The sequence below is a fragment of the Eumetopias jubatus genome, unplaced genomic scaffold (assembly GCF_037043125.1).
Source record: "Eumetopias jubatus isolate StellerSeaLion01/CBP00866 unplaced genomic scaffold, mEumJub1_p1.0 scaffold_12, whole genome shotgun sequence".
Lineage (NCBI taxonomy): Eukaryota > Metazoa > Chordata > Mammalia > Carnivora > Otariidae > Eumetopias > Eumetopias jubatus.
In genome coordinates this window covers 66,835,943-66,862,832 of record NW_028274818.1, presented here as the reverse complement: position 1 = coordinate 66,862,832, position 26,890 = coordinate 66,835,943, and the positions used below count along the sequence as shown (strand labels likewise).

At 56.4% G+C, this 26,890-nt stretch overlaps 1 pseudogene; it reads left to right on the top strand.

Moving 5' to 3' along the window:
* The first annotated feature begins 2,485 nt into the window (after positions 1 to 2,485).
* Positions 2,486 to 3,657, top strand: LOC114215640 (small EDRK-rich factor 1 pseudogene; annotated as a pseudogene).
* The last annotated feature ends 23,233 nt before the right edge of the window (positions 3,658 to 26,890 follow it).

Below are 26,890 nucleotides of genomic sequence, written 5' to 3'. Positions count from 1 at the left end.
ACCCCGGAGCGGCCCAGTATTTATTTATCCTGGCGGAGGGAGGCGGGGCCTCTGGGGGAAGAAAATCTTTCCCGGAAGTTTGTACCTATGAATACTTGCTGCCTGCAGCGCGGGGGGCCTGGGACCGCGGGACCCGCGTGGGGCGGGAGAGAGGGGCCCCGGGGCTGCGACGAGAGCGGGGGTGGCGGAGAGGGCCCCTGGGCCCCCAGCTGTGGGCGGTCAGCGGGCGGGGGCGCAGGTTCGGCGGCGCGGGGAGCCCCATCCAGGAAGGACGGACCGCGTTCTCGGCGACGGTGAGGCCCAGAGCCAGGACGAGGTCCGGACGCCCGTCCCGACCTTGATGCAGCCACACGACGGGAGGGCGCTGCAGCAGAAACTTGACCTTTCAAAGCTCGCGTGCCCCTCCCAACCACCTTGCGAGCTTATCTCCAGCTCCAATCTACAGAGGTGGAAAATGGAGCTCAGAGAAGCCAAGTAAGCTGCCCGAGGTCACAGCGCCGCTGCCCAAGCGAGGTCCCAGATTTTCGACATATGCCTTGCAAGACAGGGTCCCTTGGAAGTCGGTGCAACAGTATGCTTCCCACAGTGTCAGCCAAGAGAATCGCCCCCTAAAGGGCGACCACGGGAACGGGGGACCGGCAGCCCGCACGCGGCCCCGCGGAGCTGGCGGTTTGGGTGGTGCCCTCGGTCACCGCAGAGATGCCTGCTCAGGCTTTCAGCCAATCCCACATCTGGAGCACTGATCATTTTGCCAACTTGATTTGCAACACCCCTCCGGTGCATAGGTAGGTGAGATTTGAAGTAGTTGACATAGCCACCTCTGGAGTGTGGGTTCCCGACAAGGACGCTTCCGATGCTAACGGACTGTCCCCAGGGTGAAAAAAGTCAACACACCGTCTCTTCCCCGGTATTGTGAAGGCAGTCCTGGACACAGGGCATCCCTCCCGCCCAGGAGTATCAGCCCCACCTGCTCGGGGACTCTACCACTCGGTGTGGAGGTAGGTCCCTACTCCAGGGCTAAACTCGGAAGCACTTGGACAAAGGGAAGTTGGTCTCATGAACCTTCACACTGTAGTCGCCAGGATCCCCTCCCCCATCTCCCTCTGACCCCCTCCTGGGCCACCCACGTTTTCCCCCCGGGTGGCTGGAGGGCCAGAGAGAAGGATGTGGCATTTTATAAGATGGGACTTGCTGACAAGAAACTTCCCCGACCGGCTCTCCAAGGAAAGTCCCCGACCGAGCGCTCGGGCATGGAGAGCTGGCTGCCACATCTGTCCCCACCCCGGTCGCCAGGCTTGCTGATCATTGGGGGATTCTCAGCCCTCTGCTGGCTACCCTCAGAAGGGGAGGCTTTTTGGAAGCTTAAGTCCTCAAGCATGGCTGCCTCCCGGGAGCTTTCTTTCCCTGGCCTGAGCCATACCCCAAGAGCCCTGCTTCCGTTCGCATTCATGCTGCCCAGGGTTCGGGGACGGGGGTCTGTGAAACAAATGCCCCCCCCCCCCCCAGCTTGGTGGGGGGGGCAGGCCTGCCATCTGCCTTCACTTTTGGCTGCAGAAAGCCCGCCAGGCTGCCGAGTGCAGGGGCCTGACTGGTAGCATCAGCTATTCTAATGCAGAGTTAGGCACACAATCCTTGCTAAAAATAAATACAAAGGAAAACCCCAAAGTAGCTAAGCTTATTTCAGTACCTTTTATTTTTCTTGTTCCTGGTTCTTTTGTCTTCCCCTTGCAAGTTTGGAGCCCTGTGTTTCACACAGGGCCCACCCTGAGTGTTGTCAGGGCTCCCACCCAGGTCCCTCAGACGCACTGCCCAAACTTGATCATGGGTGGGAGCAGTTGGAGGGAAGAGAAGAAAGAAGATCCAACAGCCATTTCTTTGAGTGCAATTTGATGGCGTCACTTCTGAGACATGATAACTAAAAGGAGCTGGGGGTGATGGGCCCTATTCCCACTGCCCCCCTCCAGCTCTCCAGGAGGGAATGGATGTTTGCAAAACACCTTCTTTTTTTCTTTTTAGGATTTTATTTATTTATTTGAAAGAGAGAGCATGAGCAGGGGCCAGGAGGGCAGGGGCAGAGGCAGAGGGAGAAGCAGAATCTCTACTGAGCGAGGAGCCTGACATGGGGCTCGATCCTGGGACTCTGAGACCATGACCTGAGCTGAAGGCAGACTCTTCACCGCCTGAGCCACCCAGGCGCTCCTGCAAAGCACCTTAAGAAATGGCTAGCAGAATGCCCTCCTCTGGGGACAGAACAATCCGAGTACCTTTGGGCCCCGAGGGCAACACTGCTTACCTTTTCAGAAAGGAAGTGCAGGGGAGGAAATTTTTTCCCTTGCTCCTCCTAGGCTCTTTGGCTGGTCTAGTAATAAAACTGACATAAGATAGATTAACAGGAGAAAAACAAATTTAATTACATATGGACAGGGGCCCCTTGAGGCTTCTACGCATTCCAGAGCAGAGGAAGGGGATGGGAGCTGTGCTCTAGATGGAGGACAGTGATTCACAGTGCAAGAGAGCAGGTGTTTGGTAATTGGGTCATTGCCCTCTTTCGGGGCCAGGCCCCCTATCTAAAAGTTTTCAGGTAGTGAAGGGAGAGGTAAAACTTTTTCTTGAGTGTGCTGGGTTTTAATTGCCTTCCGCTCAAAATAATCGACATATCGCCCGCACAGGCTCAGCCTTTAAGGGCCACCAGTGGGGACGACCGTTGAGCATGCTAGGAGGCCGTTGCTTTCCCGAGGGGCTCTCTTCCAGGCTCGGTCCGGTGTCAGCACAGCCCGAGGAAATCAGCGAGAACTTGCCCACCAGAAAAACATGAAGAAATCCCAGGAAATTAGCAAGGGAAAAGGAAAAGAGGATAGCTTGACCACCTCTCAGAGAAAGCAGAGGGACTCTGAGATAATGCAACAAAAGCAGAAGGCAGCTAATGAGAAGAAGTCTATGCAGACGAGAGAAAAATGATGACTATTCGGAAAAACCTGGGTGTTATTGCTAACTAGGTGTATCATAAGCTCTAAGGTCAAAATTTTGTGGAGCAGTCATATGTTATATCCTTATAAAACTATTTTAAACTTTACCTTTCAGCTTGACTTAGTGTAATGTTTCAGAACCATTCTTCAAAGAAAAAAGACTAACCACTCATGTGAAAAAAAAATAACGTACCAAGTTTACATATTTTGGGGTCATGTATTTTGCTCCCCATCAGAAGCAAAGGGGGCAGACAACTTTGGGGGTATCCACTGTTCAATTAATTTGTGGTTCTAATGCCGTGGTGGCCGACGTAAGTAAGCAAACCAAATCCAAGTCTCTAAATGCCTCAAGGTCATGAAATCAAAGCGAGAGCGACAATCACAAAGCCAACCAGGCTTAAGCCATAGCCAAGTAAATGATTTCCCGTCTTTGCTCTGCACTTTCTCTAAGTCCTGCCCCCAGCTCCTGGCAGAGCGCTCTAACCACTTCCTGCTTGGTGCTGTGCCAGTCCAAACAATTTTTGCTCAAATAAATTCTTAAAAATGCCTCTTTTTTTTTTTTTTTTTTTTTAAACACAACCTCACAACCTGGACAAGAATCAACGACCTTTTTATTTTTCTGGGGACTAAGCCTCATCCAAATGGGGCCAAGGAGGTAGTTTCTTTTTTTTTTTTTAATTTTATTTATTTATTTGAGAGAGAGAGAATGAGAGATAGCACGAGAGGGAAGAGGGTCAGAGGGAGAAGCAGACTCCCTGCTGAGCAGGGAGCCCGATGTGGGACTCGATCCCGGGACTCCAGGATCATGACCTGAGCCGAAGGCAGTTGCTTAGCCAACTGAGCCACCCAGGCGCCAGGAGATAGTTTCTACCTGGTATGTCATTGTCCATTTTTTCTGCCCCCATCCCCATCCCCCTCTGCCTGCCCTGAGCACCGCCCCCCCGCCTCCCCCTCTCACTTCCCCAAGGTCCATAGGATCCGGGTGGACCCTTGGCATGATCAGGGCCTCTTTCCTGGAAATTGGCACAGGGAAAGGGAGGGAAGGAAAGAGACAAAGTCCAACATCAGGGCCTCTCAGTGAGTTTCTGTTCACTCCTTTCTTTTCAGAATATGGGTCATAATGATGTGGGAAACAGAGGCAGAAGAAAAACGATTAAATTTCCTTACTACCTACAGCCCATTTTGACAAGTCCTTGAAACAGGCAGAGTGGCCTTCCTGTAGGGACTCAACTGCCTCGATGTTAATACTTCGCTAAGGGCAAAGGGCAACCTTAGCCCGACCCCCCACACCCCCACCCCAGGATCCTGTAAGTCTACTTTAATGTATAAAAATTCTTTTGGAAATTTCCTTTATCTCTAAACCCCCCAAGATACATGTTGGCAATCATCCCCCAAGCATGTGGCCCACCGATACACATGTGAAGGGTCTCATGATTCAGGTTTTATTAGATGGTAATAAATGACATTTCCCAACAATAGCTAGCCCCCTCAAGGTCCTGGAAACGTTGCTTCCAAATTCCTTAGAGACTTATGGTATCCCTAGCCCCCTCCCAACTTGAAAGTAATAAAATGGGCCACCACTCACGACCCCAGTGCCGCTCTTTCTGCCCACGGGTCCTGTCCCTGAGCTTTAATTAAACCACCTTTTTGCACCAAAGACATCTCAAGAATTCTTTCTTGGCCGTCTGCTTCAAACCCTGACATCTTTCCTACATCATATGGTGCCCAAACGTGGGGCTTTGAGTCCAGAGTCTCATCTGGACTCTGAGTCACGGCGCAAACTTGGTGGGTACTTTCTCTCCTCTTCCTTTACTCTCATTCCAGGGGCCCTTCAAGGAGTATGGTGTTATTGGAACACTTTCATGCCCATTGCTCAGGCTGCAATCCTCTAGCCTGTGGCTGGTCTATGGGGAGGAGAAAGCCTCCCTTTTGACTGGAAGTTAGTACCCTGGCAGGGATGGTAATAAGACCCAGAAACTTCATGCCCTCTCTTTGTTCCTGTCCTTATACAAACTTGTCTGTCTGGGCACGGGACAGCCACCTAAGTCACCAGGATGGCTGCCAATCTTAAGACTCCCGTGTGAGGTTTCCTCCTGATTGATCTAATGTGATCCCCTCCACATCCCTGGTCTAGCCACTTCTGGCCACGGGACCTCCACTGGAGCTGGTCAAAACCAGTACCCGATGGAATTAAAATCCCGCTGGGAACCGTTTCCCAAGGAAATTGGCTGTAAGGACCCCATGTTTTGGAATGTTGCTTAAACCATGAAGGATTTCTATCTTTACTGTTTTCCATCAACCTCCTCTACTAACTACTTAAACTATAAAATTCGGTCATTTCCCCTTGTAAAAATTTTCTAGTGTTTTCCATCGGTTAAAAATGGCAGGGCATAGGACGGCCTGGCCCGGTATTTCAGTCCATTCACCAGGCACCTATCAGCAGCCTAGGGTGAGATGGGGAAGGGGAGGGACACTGGCATCCCTCTGGGGTCTTTTGCGGAACTTCCTTCACAGGAAGGCAGGATGGTGATCAATAGCGATTTCTTGTTTGAGGGACGGCTCTGGTCACTTTGACACCTGGAACCTCTGACATATCCTGCATGGGACGCCCCCCGGGAGTTGGGGGGGATTTGGTAATGGACCTTCTTTACTTTACTGGGAGCATGGCCTCAGTAGGCTTCTTCTTCGGTTCCCAAGGACTCTTCCTTTTAACCCCCTGGAAACAACTTGGATTGCAAAATTTAGGAAAGGGCTTATCTCCTGTAACACTGCATGGCCTCAGTAGGATCTGTCAGATCTCTTCTGCCTGTTTCCCACATCAATACTTGCCTGTTTCTTCGCATGTCTCATAATTTTTTTTAAAGATTTTTTTTTTTTTTTAAGTAATCTCTAGGGAAGCCTGGGTGGCTCAGTCAGTTAAGCGTATGCCTTTGGCTCAGGTCATGATCCGGGGTCCTGGGACCAGGTCCCGCGTTGGGCTCCTTGCTCAGCAGGGAGTCTGCTTCTCCCCCTCCCTCTGCTGCTCCCCCTGCTCGTGTGCTCTCTCTCTCTCTGACAAATAAATAAATAAATCTTAAAAAAAAGTAATCTCTACACCCAATATGGGGCTCGAACTCATAACCCTGAGATCAAGAGTTGCATGTTCTACCGACTGAGCCAGCCAGGAGCCCCTGGTTTTGTTTTTTGTTTTACATCTCCTAATATTTTTTATTGACAAATGGACATCTTATTTTATTTTATTACTTTTTTTCACAAATGGACTTTTTAAAAAAGATCTCACATATTTACCTATTTTTTTGACAGAGAGAGACAGTGTGTGCGCTCAGAGGGGGAGAGAGAGGAACTATCAGACTCCGCGCTAAGCATGGGGCCTCACTGTGGGCTCAATCCCACGACCCTGAGATCATGACCTGAGCGGAAACCGAGAGCTGGGCACTTAACCGACCGAGCCACCCGGGCACCCCACACATGCACATTCTAGCTAATATGTCATTCCTGGTCTGGATTCTGATCCCTCCCCGTGCCATGGCTGTTGTTGGATTTCGTGTGTTTGTTGGCTTGCGCGGACGAATCCTGTGGAGTGTCTCCCCACGGTGTGAAGCTGCTGCTATCTGCTCGGTTTTACCTTCTTGTTGACTTTTTAAGATTCTATTTATTTATTTGACAGAGAGAGACACAGCGAGAGAGGGAACACAAGCAGGGGGAGTGGGAGAGGGAGAAGCAGGCTTCCTGCTGAGCAGGGAGCCCGATGCGGGGCTCGATCCCAGGACCCTGGGATCATGACCTGAGCTGAAGGCAGATGCTTAACGACTGAGCCACCCAGGCGCCCCTTGTTTTAACTTTTAAGGCCTTTCTAGGGGCACCTGGGTGGCTCAGTCGGTTAAGCATCCGACTCTTGGTTTTGGCTCAGGTCATGATCTCCCTCCTGGTCATGAGATCAAGCCCCGCATAGGGCTCCCTGCAGACTCGGCTTCAGATTATTTCTCCTTCTCCCTCCCCCTTTGCCCCTCCCCACTCACACTCGCACTCTCTGTCTCTAAAATAAAAATAAAAAAATAAATAAAAGACCTTTCTAGAGGCTGTCCCCGTGAGCCAGCAATTGGTCAGAGGCTGTCCCCAAAGGCTTCCACCCTCTGTCGATGGGACTGTGGGGTCGATCAGGGGAATGCATTCAAAGCTCAGGCAGTTTTACAAGTCTGACCCAGCTTTTACTTTCCACCAGGCCTTTTGTATCTCCTCTGCATGTGTGCGAGGCGTGCCACTCAGCCAGGCGTGTGTGGAGAGCTGGGGCCCCCTCTGGGCTCTCACATGCATGCAACCTTCCAGGCCACTCAGGATGTGATGAGGACGACCCTCCTGACGAGAAGTGCCCCATTCCTCCTTCCGTTCTTCTCCAGTGTCCGCAGTGCAAGGTGATTAGTGACCAGTTGTGTGGTTTCTTATTGCCATGGCCAAGAATGACGCTTGTGTGTGCGAGCCTCGTGCACAGCCTGGCAGCCTGAACTCCACGGCTAAGGTCCTGAGGGCAGAGCTGGGCTCCTCCTGCTCTCACAGAAAAAATGATTTATGTGCTTGAGCCCGTTCAACAGCCTTCTCGCTTCTCCTTGTCGCTAATGATGGGCACAGACCTTGGGAAAGGAAACCAGAAAGACACAGTTCTCAGGGACAAGAAGCTGTGGGCTCAGGGTGGGGAAGGGAGCCAGCTGAACGATCGGGTCTAAGGTAGTACCCCAGGTGCCCTGGTGAAGCTAGGCACCCCATTGGGATTTGTATTGTTAAAAGATAACCTAGGCCATGATAAAAAGTTAAAAGTGTATTTGAGCAAAATTGATTTGGATCAGACGGCATCCCATCTAGCAGATAGAAAGGAGCTCCAAGGGGGTGCGTGGGTGGCTCAGTCGGTTAAGCATCTGCCCTCGGCTCAGGTCGTGATCCCGGGGTCCTGGGATCGAGCCCCATGTCAGGCTCCCTGCTCAATGAGGAGTCTGCTTCTCCCTCTACCCCTCCCCCTGCTTCTGTTCTCTCTGTCTCTGTCAAATAAATAAAATCTTTTTTTTTTAAGATTTTATTTATTTATTTGACAGAGAGAGACACAGCAAGAGAGGGAACACAAACAGGGGGAGCGGGAGAGGGAGAAGCAGGCTTCCCGCAGAGCAGGAAGCCCGATGCGGGGCTCGATTCCAGGACCCCGGGATCATGACCTGAGCCGAGGGCGGATGCTTAACGACTGAGCCACCCAGGTGCCCCAAATAAAATCTTAAAAAAAAAAAGAAAGAAAAAGAAAGAGAAAGGAGCTCCAAGGAGCTGTACAAAATCAGACTTTTATAGGCAGAAGGAAGCAGGAGCAAGGAAGTTATCCTGGGCAAAACAGCGGGTTGGTTGTGGCAAGGTCACTTTCCTTTAGGGGGTGACGGGGTCTATCAGGCTGATGACCTCATTAGTGCTGATCAGGAGATTCTGATTAACACTCAGCAACCATGCAGCAGGGGCCTGCTGCCTCGTGTGGGTCTTATTTCTAATCTTTTCCATAACTCTGTGAGCGACACCCATTATCTATTTTACGGAGGGGAAACTGAGGCTCAGGAAACTCAGAGAATTGCCCAGGGATGCTCAGCTTTTAAGGGGTCTTACTGGTTATCTACCGCTGGATGGTAAATCACCCTAAGACTTGCTAGCTTAGAAACAATACACCTTGGCGGTGCCTCACCTTTTCTGTGGGTCAGGAGTTTAGGAGCAGCTTGGTTCTGGCTCTGGGTCTCCTGTGAGGTTGTTTGTAGTCAGGATGTCAGCCTGGGCTGCACTCAGCTGAACGCTTGACTGGGGCCAGGGGCGTCACTTGCAAGCCTGTGTCAGTACACCACTGGCGAGTTAGTGCTGGCTGCTGGTGGGAGCCTCAGACCCCCCGCAGGGGCCTCTCCAAAGGTGGCTCGAGAGGCCGCACAGCATGCGGGCTGGCTTCCCCAGAGCAAGCCCCGTGGAAGCCGCAACACCCTTATGATCCAGTCTCAGAAGTCCCGTGTCGGGCGCCTGGGTGGCTCAGTTGGTGGACAACTGCCTTCGGCTCAGGTCATGATCCTGGAGTTCCAGGATCGAGTCCCACATCAGGCTCCCTGCTCAGCAAGGAGTCTGCTTCTCCCTCTGAGCCTCCCCCCTCTCATGTGCTCTCTCTCTCTCAAATAAATGAATAAAATCTTAAAAAAAAAAAAAAGAAGTCCCGTGTCACGCCCACCACACCCTCCTGTTCACCATAAGCAAGTCACTAGGCAGAGTCCAGGGGACTGTGCTCTACATTTTGAAGGGAGGCACGCCAAAGAACTGAGGGCCCATTTTAAAGCCATCACAGGGCTGGGGGCACCTGGGTGGCGCAGTTGGTTAAACGTCCCGACTCTTGGTTTCAGCTCAGGTCACCCATCCCAGGGTCCTGGAATGGAGCCCCGCATTGGGCTCCCTGCTGAGCCGGGAGTCTGCTTGTCTCCCCCTCTCTCTGCCCCTCACCCTGCTCATGTGCTCTCTCTCTCTCTCTCTCAAATACATAAATTAATTAAATAAACAAACCACACATCACAGGGTTGGACCCAGAGTTTCACCTTTAGTCTGCAGGACCCCACGACTCATTTTTCACTCAGCCCCCTGGAGGTTCGTGGAGCTAGTTCTCAGGACATGAGGTACTGGGGTGGGTAGCAAAGTCTTCAGGATGCCCCCATCTGGACGTGTCCCAAGGACAAGACCCCATGAGGCAACACATGCCCTGGCTTGATGGGTGCAAATGGCAATTAGAGCCCAGGCCAGAGGAAGGCTGGGCCAGACGGGGTCTGAGGGCCTGGGAGAGGCTGGGGTAGACCCGTCGAACCCCAGGGGGCTAGGCCCTGCTGAGTTGACATGGAGGGAGGGAGGAGGTGTCCTGAACTAGGGCACAGGTGAACCAGGGGAGACAGAGCTGGGGTAGCAGCCAGGGGAAGGTGAGAGGCCCCTGAAGTGAGGGGAAAGCCACAACCAGGTCCAAAGCACTAGGGAGCTGTGACCCATGTCGCTGCCCACCCGGGGCTGGGGATGTCTGTTACTAGAACAGCATGACCCTCAGCTGCCTGGACCCCCACCCTCAGGCTCAGCCAGACGTTCTGGCTGGGCCCAAACCAGGATAAAGTAGTGACTCTCCCTTTCCTGGAATGGCTCTGGCTGACCCACTGGCGACAGGTGCTAGTGGCCTCTTGTCTCCTCCCTTTTTGGGCTTGGGGGGCTGTGGAGCCTCACCTTCCTGCTCACCGTGCGCTCAGGCTGGTCGGGGACCTGGAGTATTGGGAAATCCCTCGACACTGGGTCTCTGACTCCCACCCCCACGTAGCTGCTGAGGATGAACCGTGTCCCCGTGGGAGGGGTCCTCTCTTGCCAGCAAGCAGGGGGGTGAACGCCGGCTGTACTCGGGATGACGTGGGGGCCTTTAGCCCTGGGGGAAGTAGGTCAGACATTGGGAGGACTCTCCCTGGTCTGATGAGCGGTTCCGGCAGGGGAAGGGCGCTCCCTGAGAGGCAGTGTTGGAAGGCTAGCGAGCGAAGCCCCCGACACTAACCTCTCCGCGATGAAGGGTAACAGTGATGAACGTGGGGGAGCTGAACCATACTGACCGTGCCAGGCCCGCGGGAGACAGGTTCCTCGCCTCCGGCGGCCTGTCTGCCCTCGTCAAGGTAACCGGGGCTGCTGCGGGGGGTGGGGGGGGCGGGGCTCTGTCCCGTCTGTCACACCTCTGACCTTAGGGCTGCTGCCGGAAGGCAGGCAGGGGGGACGGAGGAGGGAGGAAGGGGAGGTTCCTGAGGTCAGGCACCTGGCTGCTGAGCGGGCCGCTTTGGTGGGCAGGGGGCGGTGTGAAAGGTCCTTTCCCTGGGGTTGGCGGTATTTTTACAGGGAGAGAGGAAGGGAAGGGATGAAGCACAGCAAGTGTCCTGGCTGACGGCTGACTGCCGGGAGATGCGTGAGGGGCCCTGCAGTACCTTCCAGAGCAAGCCCTGGGGGGAGGGGGGAGGTCCCAGGGGAGAGGGCACTGGCCGCAGGGCCAGGCAGGGAAGGGGGCCTCCTGACTTGGGGGGGGGCTGCAGGAGCTCTTTCTCCCCTCGTGGGATGTCTGTCCCCATCCCAGACCCGGGTCCTCAGTGGCTCTCGATGTTCAGTCGGTGGATCACCAGTCACACAGGCAGGGACTGTTGGATGACCCCAGACAACAGGGGGCCCTGGGTGGTGTGTGGGAAGATAGAAGACCTAAGGCTTCGGGGAGAAGGGTTTGGGCTAGGTGCACAGTCCCCAGAGCCTCAGGCTATCTTTCGGCTGAGGCTGGAGAAAGTTCCACTGGGACCTGTCCCAGCCTTCTGGCCGAGACTCCCAGTGGAGGTCTCTGGGCAAGGCACCCCTGGTCTCACCTTAGAGATGACGGAACTGAGTCTCAGAGAGGTTGAGTAACTTGCCCCATGTCTCACAGCTGGGAAGTAATGAAGTCAGGGTTCTTTGTCCCAGTATCAGGAAGGAAGAAGCATCTCCGCGAATCCTACACAGATATGTCTTTACCTACCCCCCCCCCAGCTCCACTGGAGAGCCTGATTCAAATCCTGTCAGGAACTGTGGGCAGAACAAATAAATGAAGAACAGATAGGGTGCAATGAAGGAGATCTGTGGCATGAGGCGCCTTCTGCACCTGCCAAGCAGAGGATGGAGCCCCTCTCTCCCGAATGGCCTCTAAGCCAGGCTGCAGGGGTCCAGGATGGTGGGGGCTGTGGGGAAAGCAACTGGGTGGTTCCCACCTGAGGCCCTAGGTGGCATGACCCTCCCACAGGCTTCCCAGGCTCTGCCCTCACCCTCTGGCCAGGGCAAGCCGGGGGAGGGGGAGAGCGGAGAGGGCTCTGCCAAACCCCAGCTCCTGCCCCCCCTCAGCCAAGGCGGTGAGCTCTGTGTGAGGCCTGCTCTTGGGACTTAATGAAAAATTCACCAAGTTCAGGAGATTGAAAAGCGCTGAATGAGCAGGTGCTACTAGCCCTGGGTGGGGGCCCGTCCAGCACTGCATGGCCCAGGGAAGGGCAAGGCTTGTGTGGCCAGCCCCTACCATGCCCAGGGGTTCTCTGTCCTTGCCACAGGGTCCAAGCTTCACATGGGGTCCTTGAGATCGAGATGCCATCTCCACCTGCGTGAGTCCGGAGAAATGTTCAGCAAGTTCAAGAATGCGGGGGGGGGGGCGGGTGGTGGTGGTGGTGGAGGGGAGTAGGGAATGGGGGGGGGTGCCCAGGTCAGAGTCCCCATCTGGGAACACCCACTCCAGGCAGGGTTGGGGGCCCTGGCCAGCACATGTAGGCTGCCTGGCCAGTGAGGCTGCTGCCTCCACGATCTCCAGGTTTCTTCCAGCTGAGGCATGTGGAGCAGCCGAAGAACCTGTCCTAGATGCAGGTGTGTAAGAGGGAAACTTAGGCAGGAAAGGGCCCAGCTTTAGTATCCCCAAGCTGAATGGGGCAGAATCCTGACTCCCTGCTGGGAAGGATCTACTCGGAGGGAGAGCAAGCGGGGTCCTTTGCAGCTGTTCAAGGCATACTGGTGAGCCCGAGCCAGCTCTCCACAATCCCATACCTGCCCTTGGCCCCGAAGGGGTTCAGAAGAAGTCTCCCCAAAATGTGCCACTTTGGCATGTGGACTATCTGGGGTGAGGGCAGTCAGGATGCAGCAGACTCAGGAGAAACGTCTGCCGCTCCCCTAACTACCCAGAAGGATGTAAATTGCGGGTCCTTCCCAGAATCAGATTTATTACCAGAGATGGATTTTAGCCGAGTGACCCGTCTGTGGGGCAGGGCAGACATCTCATTACCAGACATTGCCCCATGGATGGCGGTCCTCCACTTGGAGGCCCCAGGCCCCTATCCGTTCCTTAGGTCAAGATGACACACGTGCCTCAGTTCACCTTTTCTGTCTTTGAACCTCTCTGTATGTGGGGTTCCAGTACGCCTGAAAATAAATTTGATTTGTTGCTGTTAATCTGTCTCATGTCAACGTGATTCTTAGACTCGCCAGAAGAAACTCTGCATGGCAAATAAAACATTTTCCTCCCCATCAGCCCTAAATCCAGTGTTACCGGGCAAGCTTGTCTCCTGGGTGGGCCAGATTTCCCTCTACCCAGTGTACTTCACTTGAGAAGCGATTAAAGGAAGGTGTGTTTATGACTTCCCAGGCTTGTACTGAAGACGCAGACAGCCTTGGGGGTGGGTGTGCCTGGGCCTCAGAGGACCTGGCTCCCACCCTCAAAGGACTTGATTTGAAAAGAAGCAACAAGGCAGTTTGTACCACGTGGTCTATGCCTGCTCTGGGGTGGTCCATACACGGGGCTTCCAGGGCGGGGTCCGGGGAGCCTCCAATCGGCCCGGTTACAGAGACGGGCCGGAGACCCTGGCACAGAGAGGGCCAGCACCCGCCCTGACGTCACGCAGCCACCCAGCTGGGTTCCCCCACGGGTAGCCTGGAGCTTCGGACCTGGGACAGCGGCCTGCACTGGCCTTTTCCCGCTGGCCGCCCCGCGCAGGACCAGGGGCAGGGGTGGCCCACCCCGCCCGTCGGGGGCCTCGGGTCACCGCCTCCCAGGCCTGGGTTCCACACGCGGGTCCTCGCAGGACTGGGGCGACGGCGTCCGGGCGCCCTCCGGTGGCCGCCGCGCGCGGAAGCCGGCAGCTCGGAGTCCCCCGGCCTGCAGCCGGACGGGGGCGACAACGGCCGAGGACCCCGCGCGAGGGCGTCCGGGCCTCGCGGTCGCGTTGCCTTTTTTAAAAGCACGTTTGAGCTGAAACCGAATTTCTGTAAAATCGATGACATCGATAGGGCCTCCCGGTCTGTAAAACGCTAGGGAAGGGCTCCCCGCGCCCCAGCCCGTGCGGAGGAGCGAGCACCGGGAGCGGCGGCGAGCGGAAACGCCAGCTATTGTTGTGGCGGCGCGGGGCGGTGCGGGCCCCGCCCACCGGCCCGAGGCTCCGCCCACCGGCCCGAGGCCCCGCCCCGCCCCTTTGTCCGCCGCCGCCGCCGGCCGTCTCCTTAGCTGAGAACGCCGTCGCTACGACGTCACCCCGCGCAGCCCGGACCCCAGCCCCGGGGCGCGAGGTCGCGAGGGGTCGCCGCCCGCGCCGTGGGGAGACAGGTTGCTGGAGAAATCCCGGGCCCCTCTGCGTTTTAAAAATCGCCCACATTTGCGGAGCGCAGCCAGAGGCGCCGAGCGCGGCCTGTGAAACCGGAACCGAGGGCAGGTGGCGGTCGGCGCCGCCGCTCGGCACTGCGCCCCGCTCCTGCGTTCCGGCCCTGCGTGCTGCCGGGCGGCTGCGCTCCGCCCTTCCCGCCGGCGGGAGCCGGGCCGCAGCGGGGCTCCCGAGGAGAGGGCCGCGGGCCGCGCTTTCGGACCTGCGCATGCTGGAGGGGTGGGTGGGGAGCAGGTGGCCGAGGAGAGGACTGGAAGGATGGGGCTGGAGGGTGGGTCCTGAGCCTGGCAGGTGCCCAGGGGCTTTCCTGGGCGTGGAGGAACGACCTGGAGGAGCTGAGGCTGCGCCTTGTGTGTCGGTTGGAGAGGTTGGCCAGGTGGGGACGAGGTTGAGGAGCGTCTGAGGGCTGGCAGTCTCCGAGAGTCGAAAGGGCACCTGTGAAGCGGCCCCTCAGGACAGGTGAATGGGTGAAATGGGTAGTAGAGCTTACTGCTTGTAAAAATGGCAGTTTGCCGCATCCCTGCAAACTACATCACCAGCCCTTGTTGGCCCAGGCAGGCTCCTGCCTGAGATGTATTCAGCGATGGTGACGGTCATCTGCCTGTCCCGGGGGAGGCTCCCAGTGGGAGCTCACCAAGCCTTCCGTCCTCAGCTCCTTTGAAAACCCAGCAACATTGTGGCCTTTAGAATGTCACATCCCCTCTCGACACCTGGGTCCTGATGACAACTTCCTGCTCTGCCGGGGGTCCCTCGCTACGGGGACTGCAGTTTGTTGCACCGATGAGGTGTCCCTCACACCCTTAATCTGTGGTACTTGAAAGGAACCCCTTGAAAGGTGCCTGGGCCCCACAGGGAGGTGGCCAGCAATTAAAACCAGCCCTGGTGACCTTCAGCAGAAGAGTTATTGGGGGGACTGAGGAGCTGTGGATGGGTGGCGAGAGCACTGTGGTAAAGGAAGGCTAATGTCCCTGTGTCTCTGCTCTACTTGCTCCTGGGGGAGCTCTCACGGCCCAGCAGGGGTCTGGGCTCTGCAGCCCAGCTGGTCAGAGAGGATAGCTGGACCCCTTCAGTTTCCAAAGTGGGAAGAAAGACCCTGCCACCCGTGAGACACACGCAATGGGGATCGCTCCCAAATAGGAAGGCAGTGTGGACACTGGACAGCGCCCCCAAGTATCTGATGCTTAGGGACATGGAGGGTCTTCAACAGGAGCAGTAAGACTGCAGAGGCTTCTGAAAGCCCCCCGCCCCATGGCTGGGTGTGATGTCGTGGGAAGGGGCTAGCATCACAGGCAACGCTGTTTGGGCTGCCAGGTATGAGGGAAGAAGCAACAGGGGGCTAAGGGCATCCTGAGGGGAGAAGGGGCGAGCCACTTGGGACCTAGTAGCCCAGGAAGGGGCTGAGTCAGGTCAGGGCTGCCCCTCCTTGAAGCATCTGGGGCACTGGCAGGGACTCAGATGCTGGCAACAGGTTTTGTTTGCTTAATTTCCCTTGGGTCTCAGAAATCTTTACTTTAGTAAAGTTTGTGTATCTCTAAAGAGATACACAGAAAGTGTGTGTAAAAGGAAAGGCCTCCCTCACCCTTCCCCCAACCCTCCCTCCCAGAGGTGAGTGTCCTGACCAGCCCCTCCCCCATCCATTTTCAAACTTCTACGTTAAGTAAGGGCCAGTTTTGGGTTCTTTTTTTTTAATTTTAAGTTCAATTAATTAACAATATAGTGTATTATTAGTTTTAGAGTTCAGTGATTCATCAGTTGCATACAACCACCCGTGCTCATTCCATCACATGCCCTCCTTCATGCCCACCACCCAGTCACCCCATCCCCCCCACCTCCCCTCCGGCAAGCCTGTTTCTTTCCTATGCTTAAGAAGTCTCTTATGGTTTGTCTCCCTCTCTAGTTTCATCTTGTTTTATTCCTCCCAGGTTTTTGGTTTTTTTTTTTTAACTAACCAGAATCATGCTGTATGTATTGTTCATGTGCTTTTTGGAGATGTTCTCAGCCTAGCACACTCCTTTTATCCATTCTGTATTCCACAGAAATAGATGTTTGGGTTGCTTCATTCTGCTGTTATAATTATTCCCACTTTTGTGCACAAACTTGGGTACAGGGGCTGAAATTTGAGGGGAACAGTGTCAACCTGAGCCCTTGGCAATCTGAGGTGAAGGCGTGTTGACTTGGCATTTAGCAGGTGGCAGGCCGTGCACACTGACTCGGGCAGGAGGGCGGCTGGACCGTGAATTTGGGACCCACAGGCCGATGGCATTGTGTGTGACAGGGACGTGGCTGGTTTTGCTTTTAATTTTTGTTTTTCTGGGAAACTTGATCACTCCCTCTATTCTAAACGAAAGCCTTACTGGATAGAGTATTCTTGGCTGTAGATTTTTTCCTTTTAGCAGTTGGAATCTATCATGCCACTTTCTTCTGGCCTGCAGAGGTTCTGCTGAAAAACCCACTGATAGCCGTATGGGGTTTCCTTTGTATGTACCTGCTTTCCTTTCTCTTGCTGCTTTTAAAATTCTCTCTTTCTCACTACTTTTGGCCGTCTTATTTACTTTGTGTCTTGGTGCAGACCTCTTTGGGTTGGTTTTGTTGGGGGCTCTCTGTGTCTCCTGGATCTGGATTTCTCTTTCCTTCCCCAGATTCAGGAAGTTTTCAGCTATTATTTCTTCAGACAAATCTTCTGCCCCCTTTCCTCGCTCTTCTCCTTCTGGGATCCCTATCATGCGACTGTTAGGCCTGACAGCGTTGCTCAGTTCCCTGGGTCTATTTTCATTCTGTGTATTTTTCCCCCCTCTCATCTGCTCGGCTTGATTGCTTTCCATGACTCTGTCCTCCAGGTGGCTGGTCCTTTCTTCTACTTCCTCTTGCTTGCTATTTATTCCAGATGGTCTATTTTTATTTCCATTTAGTAAATCCAATAGCTCTAACTGGTTCTTTTTTACATCTCCTAGCTCTTGGTGGAGGGTCTCAAGGAAGTCCTGCAGTCCTTCCTCAATTCCAGCGAGAATCTTTATGAATGTTACTTTAAATTCGCTATCAGACATATTACTTATCTCCGTTTCGCTTAGGTCTTGTGCTCTGATTTTGTCTTGTTCTTTGATTTGGGACACATTCCTCTGTCTCCTCATTCTGTCTCTTGCCGTTGTCTTTCTGTTAGGAAAGTCAGCTACGTCTCCTGCACTTGAAAGTAGTGGCTCTATGAAGAAGAGGTCCTGCAGTGCAATGTCTGTTCCCCAGAAGCTGGTGCTTCAGGGGGTGTCTCCTATGTGTGTTGCTCCAGGGGGTGTCCTACCGTTGTGGCTGGGATGTTTGCCTTCAGTCCTGTTGTCTGTGATGGCTCCCTGCCTGTTGTGGGCAGAGTCTGGTGCCCGTGGTGTTAGTGGGCTGCTCCGGGGCTGCCTCGGGCTTGAGTCGAGTCAGACCAGATGTTTGCCAGAGATGCAGTAGCACCAAACTGCAGGCACTGTCCCTGTGTCGTCCCCGGAGAAGCTTTTGTTGGTGGGTGGGGCCTGCAGTCAGACCAGCTGCCTGCCCTCAGCCCACTGCTGGGGTCACAGTCAGACGGGTGTGTGGTTATCTTCCTCTCTCCCTGGGGCAGGACTCACTCTGGAGTGGTGCTTACCTTGTCTGGGCCACGCACACACTGCCAGGCTTGTGGCACCACTTTGACGGGATCTTGCCAAGAGCGATCAGAGGGGGTGGATCTGCAAAGCACGGGGGGGGGGGGGGGGGGGCAGGGTTAGCAAGGTTTGGCGAGCTGGTGGTGGTTCCCTGCAGGAGGGGCCTGCAACACCAGGACAGACGCAGGCCAGGCGGGAGGGTTCATAGAAGCACAGCAGGTGGTGGGTTAGGTGGTGCAAGCAAGTTAGGTGGAGGGTCACCGTTAGAGAGGTTTGCGGGCTGATGGTTCCCTGTGGGAGGGGCCCTGCAGCACCGGGACTGAGGCAGGCCAGGCCGGAGGGGTGGCTCCACAGAAGCAGGAGGGGTTGTTAGGTGGAGAGTGTCCACGCTGGTTCCCGCAGGCAGACTGCTGGGGATCTAGGCTGGGGGGCGGGGAGGGAAGCGCCTACAAGCGCTTGTCGCAGGAGCGGTCCGCACCGCCCTCTGTCCCTCCGGGACACAGGCTGCGATGAATCAACAACTCTCCCATATACCCCAGGCATTTTTCAAGCTGCTGGTTCTACCCAGTATCTCACGGGCTGTTTGCTCCGCTGTCCTTTTAGGGCAAGGACTCGGCTTCCTCTCTCCGCGAGCCAAGCTGCTAATTTTTAAAAGCCCAGGTGCTAAGTTCCGCTGGTTGTGAGAACTCAGGAAATTCGGCCCCTGTGGATTTCCCAGCCGAATGCTCTGGGGGATCTCTCCTGCCCCTGGGCTCCCCTGACGTGCGGGTCCGCTGCCTGCCCTCTCCCGCCGCGCGGGCCTCCCTCTCTCCCTCCCGCGGGCCGCCTCTCCGCGGGTCCTACCTGCTTCGCTGTGGCCTCTTGTCTATGCCGGGCTGCGGAGAGTCTGTTCTGCCAGTTTTCGGGCTGCTTTTTGGGTTATTTATGCCGCCGTGGGTGCTCTCTAGGCGGCCACGCGGCAAGAGGTCAGCACAGGAACGTCCTACTCCGCCATCTTCCCAGCAGCCTCTGCTCCCGGCCGGAGGGCGGGGTCTGCGCAGGCGCGGCCGCTAAATGGCGTCCAAGCCAGTAAGATGAGGCCCCGTCGCTGCGGGGAGGGCTTCCGGCCCCGACCCTGAGCTCCTTCCTAGAAGCCCTCCGGGATTCTCCCAAGCCTGGCTGTCTCAGTAAACACCTGGGAGGTTGTGCGGAGGGAGCGGGGCGCCCACGATGGGTCCACAGGCGGTGTCAGGATGCAGCCCATGGGCCGGGGCGCTGCCTTGTGATTCACAGCAGTTCGGGGAGCACTTGGGGGGCGCGGGCGGGGGAACTGCAGCGAGGGCCCCCGGCGCTCCCCCTTGCAGGGGACAGACATACAGGCCAGACGGCTGTGGGGGCGGGGGGGGGGGTGTCTCTGCTGGGCACTGAGGTGCGGAGTGGCTCTAGGATAGCCCGTGCCCAGGGGCCTGCCGTCGGGTAGAGGAAGTAGACACTGGACGGACCCCAATATGTGTTCTGGGCACCGCTCTACTGGTCACTCCCCGATCAGACTGGGTGACATGAGGGAGGTGCGCTGAAGCCGCCGCAGCCCCTGTCCAGGGGAGGGAGGGTGTGGCCCTTATCCCGCCGTCCAGGAAAGCGGTAGGATCCCGGAACTATCCTCGTCCCCTGTCCCCAAGTTCAGCGCCCCCGCCGCTAGGTCGCCCGCCCACAGCAGCGCCATGGCCTCCCCAGCGGCAGAAGCTGTCCCCGGCTCCCAGGGCTGGGGTTCTGGCCTGGGACCTAACCTATTTGGTTAAATAATGAACTTGCAGAGAACCATGAGCCCCCAGACCAAGTTCCTAGCACAGTGTAGGTGCTCCAAGAGCATTGTGAAGGGGGAAGAACGGACAAGAGACAAGCTGGGGTCGAGTGATCTCCCAGAGATCGCCCATAGATGGCTGCACCATCTCATGGGTGAGCACCCTCCACCCCAGGGCGACATGCACACCCTGCGTGAGGCTGGGCTCCGTTGCCTCCCCTGGGATCTGAGGAGTCTGGGACTACTTCCAAAACCATGTTCCGTGGTGGTCGTGCTCCCAGTGTCCCTGGCATGCTCTCTCTTTGGGACACCCTCCTGGATCCTTGAGCACCGTGGAGAAGTCCACCTACCGCAACCCAAACTGCAGATTTGTTAACAGGCACATTTTTGAGGTCATTCCATTCTGGGCTTGGTGGTGCCTCACGGCATCAGATAATGAAACACAAAGCCCAAAGCTGGGGATGAACCACTATTCCAATTTGCCTGGGCTTGAGGTTTGCAGACTTTCAGTGCTGACACTGAGAGAGCCCCAGTCCTGCTGAGGGGAAGCAGTGGTTCCCCAACTTCTGAGTGCGTCAGAGACACCTGGGCACTTAATGAAAACACAGAGGGCTGGCTCTACCCCTGGAGTTCCCAGTTCAGTGGGTCTAGTGTGGAGTCCAATCACTGGCATTTCTAGCCAGTTCCCGGGTGCTACTTGCTGCTGGTTGGAGCCCAAACTTCCAGAACTGGCCTGAGTGAAAGGGTGTTTGGGACCTGCAAATCCCACTTTACTGGGTGTCCCAGTACTCTATTCTGTCTGGTCCAGTGGTATGGACACAGAGGGGGTCAAGCTCCTCCGGCTGTTGACCAGTAGAAACCCAGATCTTGCTGGCACGGTGGCTGGTTGCTGTGGAAACAAGGCTAAGCCCAGAAGTGCCCAGGCTCCTTGGCACCTGCTTCCTGGAGGGAACCCAGCCCCTGGGGAGGGGTGGACAAACAAAGGGAACAGGGATGGGGTGCCTGGGTGGCTTGGTCGTTAAGCATCTGCCTTCAGCTCGGGTCATGATCCCAGGGTCCTGGGATCAAGCCCCGTGTCAGGCTTCCTGCTCAGAGGGGAGTCTGCTTCCTCTCCCACTCCCCCTGCTTGTGTTCCCTCTCTTGCTGTGTCTCTCTGTCAAATAAATAAAATCTTTAAAAAAAACAAAGGGAGCAGGGATCAGCCCCCCCCCGCCCCCCCCAGGGAGCAACTCAGAGCAACCTCAGGACCGAGTCTTCTGGAAAGGAAATCACTCAGCTCCCACGGTCCCTGGCTTGAGTTCCAGAGCTAGAAGGGAGCTTTGCAATCATTGGGCCAACCTCCTCTTTTCCCTGGGGACGAGGTGGCCATGAGCTGAAATGGCTTGCTGAGAACACTCACTGAGAACGGACAGTTGGAAGAAGCTTCTCCCCTTCTAGCCACCTCCCCACGACTCCTCCCTCCAGCCAGTAATGCCCATAGCTTCTAACTCCACTCTGCCCCACAGCTGGGAGCCCGCCACCTTCGTGGGTCCTCTACCCCCTGGATGTCTGAGGTCCACATCCGCACTCGCTGTCATGAACCGCAAGCCTGAGCGGAGCAAAGGTGGACAGTAGCTGTCTTATGTTAGGACACCGAGCACAAGCGCACCCAAACCCCAGGGTTAAAACTGCAGATTCCTGGACCCACCACTGAGACTGGGTCAGTAGGTTTGGGATGGGGCCCTGTCACTTTCAACAAGAGCCCTAGGTAACAACACCCCAGCATCATCTGTCACAGACAGCCACCCGGGAAGAAGTGAAGAAGTGACAGGAAGGAAGTAGGGGTATTGACTGAGCTCTAAAACCTAACAATGCACCAGGCAGAGCGATGATGTCCCTGGGGCTCACGGACAATGGGAGGGGAGGCCTGGAGTGAGTTCTCTCGTCTCTCATGGCTCATTTCTCCCATCCAGCCGGAATCAGTTACTCTCAGGCAGTGTTGACTCACTCCCACCCAAATTCGGGAACACTGGGGAGGGCTGATTGGGTTGGGTACGGAAATCAGGTGAGTGAGGCCTACATGGGTCCCCACAGCCCAGGCCTGGGTCGGCACCACTCAGAGCCCGAGGGAGGGTGATGTGGTCAAGAAAGGATTGGTGGTGGGGGTGGGGGGGAGACTGCACCAGATTTTTGGTTCCAGGCTGTGGAGGCTTCTCCCAACCACTGGGAGCCTCTGGGCAGGACACCTGGTGTGGTAGCCAGCATCCAAGATGGCGCCATGATTCTTGTGTCCTGGTCTTCATGTCCCTGTGTCGTCCCTTCCACATCGAACGGGACTGACTTGTGTAACTGAGAGTAAATGGCAGAAGTAATGGAGTGTCTTCCACCGCTAGGCCCTAAGAAACACTGCAGCTTCTTCCTTGCTCGTGGATCATTGGTTCTGGGGGAACCAGCTGCCCAAATTTTGAGGACACTCAATTGGCCCTACGGAGCAGGGTTGAGACAAGGGTGAGTGAGGCACTTGCCTCTGGCACAAAATTTAAGGGGTTGCCAACAAAGATAGATATTTTAAGATTTTCTATTTATTCATTTGAGAGACACAGATGGAGAGTAGGAACAGGGGGGAGGGTCAGAAGGAGAAGCAGACTCCCCACTGAGCAGGGAGCCCGACGTGGGACTCGATCCCAGGATCCCGGGATCATGACCTGAGCCGAAGCAGATGCTCAACCGACTTGAGTCACGCAGGCGCCCCCAAGATAGATATTTTAATGGTATTTTAAAAATAAAAATTCGGGGCACCTGGGTGGCTCAGTCATTAAGCATCTGCCCTTGGCTCAGGTCGTGATCCCAGGGTCCTGGGATCGAGCCCCGTGTCAGGCTCCCTGCTCCGCAATAAGCCTGCTTCTCCCTCTCCCACTCTCCATGCTTGTGTTCCCTCTCTCGCTGTGTCTGTCAAAAAAATAAATAAAATAAAAAAATTCATGCCAAATATGAACAAAATAGCAATTTTAAAGCCTTCACAAGCTTTAGCAACAAAAGCCCACTGAACGTCACTAGAGCCTGAACAGAAGGAAAGATCAGGAACGGTGGTCCCACCAGCAGGTGCAGGAGCGCGCCAGGAGCGCGGGAGTCCCGGGCCCAGGGCTGAGCATCTAGTGACACTTGTCCCCCTAACAGGCGCCTGGATGGAAGCAGGCACATGTCATCATCTGGCTCCAGGAGAAAGGCGGCAGTTCGTCAGCACAGGACATGGGTGCTGCGCCGGAGTGACCACGCAGCCTCCTTCCAGCCACCTGCAGACCCACCATCTGATACAGACGCCGAGCGAGCAAACACAGTCTGCAAGGGCCCCTGCCGAGCACCTTCGTGTGCCCACGTCACCCCTCGGACAGCTTCCGAGGTGCACTCTGTGAGCCTGGACAGGGAAGCAGAGTTACAGAGCAAGTCTATGCAGACACATGAGGGGCGGAGCGGGGCTTTGCCTGCAGGCCGTGTGGCTCGGCCACCTGTGGACCTGGATCTCTGCTCTGCCAAGTGCACACTGTCTACACTGGGTAAATTACTTACCTCCCTAGGGCACACGATGTGTTTAGGGCACCCAGTATCTTGGCTGGCACAGAAACACCGGGCCCTGGTCATCATTCCTCTGTCAGGTGGAAATGGACTTCAGACGGTAGCTTCCACTCACGGACAGTGTCCACCTGGTCTCGTTCTCTGCTTCTTGCTCTGCTGCGGACCTGGATACCCACCCCTCCCCCGGCAGGGACCCCTTGGCCTCTTCCGCGGGTGTCCCCACACCTCCACCCTCGCACCAGGCAGGAGTGCGGCTGGCCAGGGCCGGTGGGGCAGGTGGACGACCGAGGCGGGAGCCAGAAGTCCCCTGATGTGGGTGAGCCCTGAGGGCCTCCGTCCAGCTTGCTCGCGGGCTCCGGCCCTGGCCCTTGAGACTTCCTGAGCAGATCCACTTGAGTGCAGACACCCCGGCCCAGCAGGAGGCCGCCACCTGGTTGGATCCCCAGGCCTCAGAGTGGGGATGAGAAGCAGGTGACAGGGGCGGCCTGGGGCGCCACTGGGAGCTGGGCTGGAGGCCCCACCTCCGCTCTCCTGCCCCCCGCCTCCCCAGATGCAGGGCCCGCAGCAGCTCTGTGGGCTCGGGCTGAGGACCCCATGGTGTGGCTGGTGTGCAGGCAACGCTGGCCCGACTCTCCCGGAGCCTAAGTCTTCTAAGTCTTCTTGATTTGCTCCCTCCTCTACTGGCCGAAGCCTTCTCCCTTCCTGGGAAGGGGGCGTGGAGGAGGGCACTGCAGGAGCCCCGGAAGAAAAGGGCAGCCCTGTCCCCAGGCTCCAGCCCCAGGGTGGGGGGGAGTGGAGGCCAGCAAGGGCCAGGTGGGCTCCCATGTCTGGGGGCTCTGGGGGTGGCTTGCAGGGCCTCGGTGGAGGGGAGCAGAGGCACTGGAAGAAAGGCCCCGAAGGGCAACTCTGATGAATTCCGTGCCATGTCCCTGCAGCCAGTGCGGAGCAGGGAGGCAGGTGGAGCCCACTGTGGGTGTGGGTGAGTGCAGTAACCAGCTCTGCTCCAACGGTCTGGGGCGGGGGGGGGCCGTGGGGGACACCTGCTGGGTGGACATCACTGGGGCTCGGGGACGGATGAGGTGAGAATCTGAAGACACCACCACTCACGGACTGGAGGCATTTGGGGAGGGCAAATTTGGGGAGGCGTGGGACATACTGGGTCGGACGCCAGTGCGACTCCACAGATGAATCCAGCAGGTGTCCCAGTGGCGCCATGTACCACGCACCCCTCTCCCCCCAGTGTCCGCAAGAAATGTCCCTCCCCCTCCCTGTGGCCCCCAGCCTGCCCCGGCGTCAAGGGCCTCCCTCCGTGGTCCCCAGCAGAGGACCCCGAGGACCTGTAACACGGCTCAGAGCCCACCACACCAGGCGGGGGTCCCTCGGGGTGACTAGCTTGGCCAGCCTCTGCAGACTGCCAGAAAGCAGCTGCTGTCCCCTCAGCTCCGGCTCCAGAGTCCATCCACGTGCACGGCAGCCGCTCCCCTGCCTCCGGCCTCACCTCTCCACTCTCGACGGAGCAGAGAAACCTTCTCACAGTACTCTGCGCCAACACCCTCTCACCATGCGGTCGGTGTCACCCACTTGCAATCTACACCCCTACCAGCCTGCGAAGCCCTCCCAGCTGAGCCCCTGCCGTCCCTGACCTCACCCTCTGCTCCCCTCCCCAGCTCCGAGCTCCACTGGCCATCTTTCCGCACACGCACAAACTCTATTCCTACTGCAGGGCCTTTGCACGTGCGGTTCCCGTCCCAGAAGGCTCTGCCGCCGGTCCTGTGCGGGGCTGACTTCAGGTCTGGAAGCTCCCCTCAGAGAGGCCCTTCGTGACAACACCCCCCTGCCCGACCCCTGCCACTAAATGAGTGGCCAGCCAAAGACCACATCATCATATGCGTTCTGCATCACACTTATCGGACAGTATTTCCTTTGCCTGTTTACTTGGGTCTGGCCCTGCCCAAAAGGTCGTCAGTTGTCAGACGGCAGGGCCCTTTGCTGGCTCCATGCCCCAATGTCCCCGACGTCCACACTGGGAGGGTAGGGCTCAAGGTTATTTGCTCAGGGAGTTGTTACTGAATGCTGCAGAGCCCCTGGTCCAAAGTGCTTCCACGCCCTAACAGTCCACTTGTTCTTTTTTTTTTTTTAAGATTTTATTTATTTACCTGACAGAGACAGTGAGAGAGGGAATACAAGCAGGGGGAGTGAGTGGGAGAAGCAGGCCTCCCACGGAGCAGGGAGCCCGATGTGGGGCTCGATCCCAGGACCCTGGGATCATGACCCGAGCCGAAGGCAGACACTTTAACAACTGAGCCACCTAGGTGCCCCACAGTCCACTTGTTCCTAATGACAGCATCTAGTGACTGTCAGGCTGAGATTATCCGGTGTCACCCTCAGTGGCAGACTGGGACATGCGTGGTGTGCACACACAGCCCCCTCCTCCTGCACGGTCCAGGGCGCAAGGACTGGACTTTCTCCGCGCCACAGTCTGCCCTGGGGGGCCGACACTCCCTTTAGGGCACCACCAGCCCCTTAGTCCGGGCTGAAGCTGGCCTAATGGTAAAGGCAGAAGCTGGTGGTGGTGGGAGGCGGGGAGGTGGGTCGTCCTGAGCAGAGGAGCAGGGAGCACTCACTTCTTGGGTCTGAGCCCTTTGAGAACAGGGTGAAAGCTGAGAAAAAGGCCCACCCACGTGTCCAAATCCGGCTTACAGGTTTCCAGACGGTGCCTGGAAATAGCCTATCCACGGGGTCCCAAGACCAAACCAGGAGCATCCCTCCCCCAGATTCTCGAAACCGCCAACACGGTTTACCACTTACTGATTGCCAAAGGGCTTTTACACACAGAACCTCGCTGTCCCAGCTAGGCAAGCCATGTGGGGGCTCCCGTTTCCTGGATTACAAAAGAGGAAGCCCAGGAACCAGCCTCGCCTGCAGCCAGACCCCTAGGCACACGGGCCTTTAGGAGACAGGTGGAGGGACCAGGGGCCCAGGAAGGGGTGGGAGCGCGGCTCAGAGCTGCAGCAGGAAATCGGGAGGACGCTGGAAGCTGGCAAAGATTTTCAAGAAGGAACTAAATAAACAGGGTCAAATATTGTGAAGCAGCCGGGGTGCAAAGAGATCACTAGCTTTAAGCAGATTGTTGGTGACCTTCGTTCGGTGGGGGCAGAAGCCAGCCTTGTGTTGAGACAGAAGAGGCCAGGACTTCCTCCCCAGCCGTGTGCAGTGGGAAGGAGATGGGGCAAGAGCGGAACGGGGGCCGGGCTCAGGGGATGCGAACTTTCTTCCTCTTAGGATGAACCTCGAGTCTGCTTACCTGCTGAAGGGGAAGTGGTGGGGGACAGGACGCGGGGACAGGGGTGGAACCGGACGGGATGGTGGGAAGCAAGGTCAGCGGAGATGAGGAGGTGCAGGGCACACCTCGGGGCCTTTTCCCTTGCTGGTAGCGGGTGAGCTCACTTGTGGACCGGGGCCAGGAATGGCTGATGCAGGGGCACCGGGGTCAAGGCCGCAGCACCCGACAGGGGACAGGGGCTTCCCTCCAGCAGCACAAACAGGCTCTGGGCTGGAGGCTTTTGTTTTTTCTTCTCCTGCTGCAAACCCTCTTCCTGCAAGCCAGCAATCTCCCCTGCTCCCCGCGTGGCAGTCGTAACAGGGAGACACAAGGTGATGGCCTGTATTTACACATAAAATAGCGCAGTCCCACTGGAGCGCACATACCGAGGCCCCACAAAATGACTGTGAAAACCAGGGAATTTAAAAACCGATTTCCAGGTAAAA